The sequence below is a fragment of the Nesoenas mayeri genome, assembly GCF_963082525.1.
Source record: "Nesoenas mayeri genome assembly, chromosome: 2".
NCBI classification, from domain to species: Eukaryota; Metazoa; Chordata; class Aves; order Columbiformes; family Columbidae; genus Nesoenas; species Nesoenas mayeri.
In genome coordinates this window covers 32,976,942-32,981,066 of record NC_137543.1, presented here as the reverse complement: position 1 = coordinate 32,981,066, position 4,125 = coordinate 32,976,942, and positions in this window count along the sequence as shown.

The window sequence follows — 4,125 nt, the reverse complement described above, 5'->3', positions numbered from 1 at the left end:
GTAAGAGTTCTGCAAGTAGACATAAAGACTGTTTGGAGAAGGCAAGCTAATATTTTGAGTCAACTTTGTTTTACAGTGAGATGAAATCCCAGATGTTCTTGAAAATTAAGGTCTGTAATTTTTATATGTTATTCTGGACTCCATCTATTCCCAAACTTTAAAAATGATCATAATTTCTTCTGGAAGATAGAATATAAATATGATACCATATAATAATTTCAGCAATGAAGAAAAATATCGCCACACCATACTGATGCTTCTTTATGCCTCCTCCCTTTGATACCATATAAATTATATCAGTGAAATATTTGCTGTATGGCAAATGGTCAATGGCAAAATATTAAATGATGTGAAAAAATTCAGAATTTTATCTGTAGTATTCATTTGTGGGTCTAAAATGCAGATCTCTGAATTTTTGTAGCTACAAGTTGAGGCATTATTTTCATTGTCATGATTTTATATTTTGTACCCATAATAATTTAATCTTTTTTCCACCCAGACGAAAGCAGAATAACTGGAGACCAGAATGACTGTAAAATACCTATATCATGTTAACAGGCCCGATATTAACTATAAGAGTTTGTATTTTGCCATTTTTCTTGACACACAGTCAAGCACCTTCAAAATATAGGCTTTGCATGACTGTACATTTAACATTTTTTTTAATTAGTATAGCAAGATTAAGCGAAGACTCCATCCTAACTAAAATATTCATACAGAATAGTTCTCATACACAAATGAATACTCAGTGGTGACTGGCTCGTGTAAGAGACAATGTTTAACTAAGAGATTAGCATTGATATGTTAGTACAGTGTAGAGCTGTCTTGTTTTTTAAAGTAAACTTTAAAAAACATCTGGAAAGCTAGCAAAATGTGCAGTGACATAAAAACATACCACTGAAAATGAGAGCAGAACTTCCAAAAAAAGCAGTTAGCGTAACTAAATGGTAGGCTACTTGCATTAAAGATTTTACCAGTAGATTTAGAACTCTGGGAAGAAGATGAATCTCATTTCCCTTTTCATATTTAAGCATTTTAAAGAATCTTAAAACAAATTGTCTTAGAATAACTACGATAAAATACTGTAGGACTTGCACAAATCATGTAAAGAAAGATATTCTCAAGTAAAGCTCATGTTTTCCTTATTAGTCCCATTCTGATTGTACCCAATGGGAAAACAGCTTTTTTGAGAAACCTTCCTTTCTTCTCACAATTTATCTGGTCAGGTGAGAAGCAAAATGCATTTTTTCCAGGTCATATTAGAACAAGTTTCAGCAAGGTTGCCAGACGTACTGATAGGAAGAGGTACCATATTTTAGTGGCCTAGAATGCTATTGTTTATCATGGTTCTTTGGAAAGTTTTTTCTTTGTGTGTTGGGGTTTTTTTGTGATATGGGGGTTTTTTGTGTGTGTGTGTGTTGGTTTTTGGTTTTTGCTTTTGTTTGGTTGATTTGGTTTAGTAGTTTGTTTTGGCATTTTGTTTGGGGTTTTTTGTTTGTCTGTTTTTATTGTGGCACTAAGGCCAATATAAAACAAAATGCAATTAAAGCAAGGAAATTCTTTATATGAATAGTAAGACCCCCTCAGAAATAATAATGGAAAAAACTCAAACAATCCAGGATCTGAATGAATAAATGGCCACAGCTGTAACACCTCATGGGCAGGCAAGGTCTTAGGGTGGTGTTTCTAAAACAGGCAAAGATAAAATGAATGGGATTTTGCAAGAAAGCCAGTTCAACACTGTAGGTACCATTAAAGTAAAAATTAGATTGCCTGCTGGCTTGTGGTCTGATGGGGAAAGTCCCTCAATAGTGGATGATTTGTAAGCGTACATTCTTATTTCAAACAGTAGGTTGCCAGCTCCCTGCTGTTTCAAGTGAGTTTAATATTCATAGATGCATCTACAAGCTATTTACTCTTACCAAAGTGATAGGTTTTGTTGTTTTGTGCTCCCGCGCCACGTGATGGGACTGCTTTGTGCTTCGAACCCTTCTTTCACAACTCGCATATATTCAGGGTTTGAGTATAAGCAGCCCAGGTTGGTATTTTGATTGAACAGCAACTTCCCAAAGAAAATCAGAGAAATGAGAGGGGGTGGAATTGGGGTCTTCTGGGAACCATTTTCCAAATCCTACAGATTCTTGGGTGCAACTAGTATTTGCAGAAACTCCATGGTTGTCTTACAAAGAAAGACATAGCTTTGCTGCCTATGGACACTTCAGACACCTTATATCAGATTTATGAGAGCAAGGGTCTAAAAGCTGATGACCTAGTGTAAAATCCATTTGGGTAAAAATAGGTGTTCTTCATTTCCTGTCCAACACTACATAGTTCAGCATTTCTGTAGAGTATTAAACTGCTCCTCTGTCTTTCTCCTACCCTCCCCCCGTATATAATTTGTATTTCGATGAGGCTGTTCATACCAGTTTAGAATCTGCTAGGGTCGAAAATACCATGTACATTTAAAATGAATTATCTGCATCATCTTTTGAGGGTTTTTTGTTGTGTTTGTTTTTTGTTTTGTTGGTGTTTTTTTGTTGTTTTTGTTTGTTTAACCACAGAATAGATCTTCTTCATAGTTACTAATTGCTATAATTTCTATTTTATTTCTTACACATATTTATCAAGTAGTCATCCACACTGTCTACTGTGATGACCCTGTTAATACTGCATAAAAATCACCTGATGAAATTGCTTAGGATTTTTATGTGAGTAACTCTGTTTCAATGAGACAGCAATTGTTCTAGAACAGATTATGCAAAAAGGATGTGGTGATCTGCCCTGTTATTTGCTCAAAAAAGATTTTGTTGACATTAAACAATTTATTTAAACAATTATTTAATATGGAGGGGCTAATTCAATGTTGAGGCATTAGAGCTCACTGTTGAAAAACGTTGTTTCCAGTCCAAAATAACTCAACTTCTCAATGTGCTTAGTTTGGAGACACACTAGAAAGTTGAATAATAACTAATTAAGTGCTGACGAAAGTTCACCTGAAAATTATTTTAAATCATTCCTGGTTCTATCATGTACTGCTAGCTTTCCTTTTAAAATATAATTCACAAACTGTTTCTATAAGAAATCTTTCATAAATATTTTAGTTGATTTGTTTGTTCAGTGATTTTTGAATCTTATGTGGCATTCTAAACAGTATTTTATTTTCCATTATTCCTTTTAGGGATTTTTGAAACCTTCCTTTCTTTCTTTCTTTCTTTCTTTCTTTCTTCCTTTCTTTCTTTCTTTCTTTCTTTCTTTCTTTCTGTCTCTCTCTCTCTCTTTCTTTCTCTCTTTCTCTCTTTCTCTCTTTCTCTCTTTCTCTCTTTCTCTCTTTCTCTTTCTCTCTTTCTCTCACTCTCTCTCTTTCTCTCTCTCTTTCTTTCTCTCTCTTTCTCTCTCTCTTTCTCTCTTTCTCTTTCTCTCTTTCTCTCGCTCTCTCTCTTTCTCTCTCTTTCTTTCTCTCTCTCTTTCTCTCTCTCTTTCTCTCTCTCTTTCTCTTTCTCTTTCTCTTTCTCTCTTTCTCTCTCTCTCTCTCTTTCTCTCTCTCTTTCTCTCTCTCTCTTTCTCTCTCTCTCTTTCCCTCTCTTTCTCTTTCCCTTCCTTCCTTCCTTCCTTCCTTCCTTCCTTCCTTCCTTCCTTCCTTCCTTCCTTCCTTCCTTCTTTTGGTTTGGACAAGTATCTGCAAACATAATGTGTGCCCCCTTGGTTTTATTGCATCTGTACAAACAGATTTCCTTCTGCTGCAAAGGGCCCCATTCCCCTGGATACACGTAGTCCTCATGTTGCTCTAATTTGGCTTACAGGATGGCTGGTCTTTTGCACCTCTCTAACTTTCAGGCACAGGAATTGAAGAAATTATTGTGTGTGTGTGTGTGTGTGTGTATGAAAGTCACCACTCCCTATGAACATTGGTCCCATGAAAGGGAGGGGAGAAAACAAATTAGCTGGAATTCATACACTGGGAATCCCTAGTCTGGAAGTCATAGACAATTATGACCAGGGAGGTTCACTTTCTACATTACACAGGCCATAAAATTTCTTTTAGTCTTTCATACAATGCAGAAAAGAAATGCTTCCCTATAGCCAAAGTGAACATTACACAGCTCAGTCACACAAGCATTCCTTTCT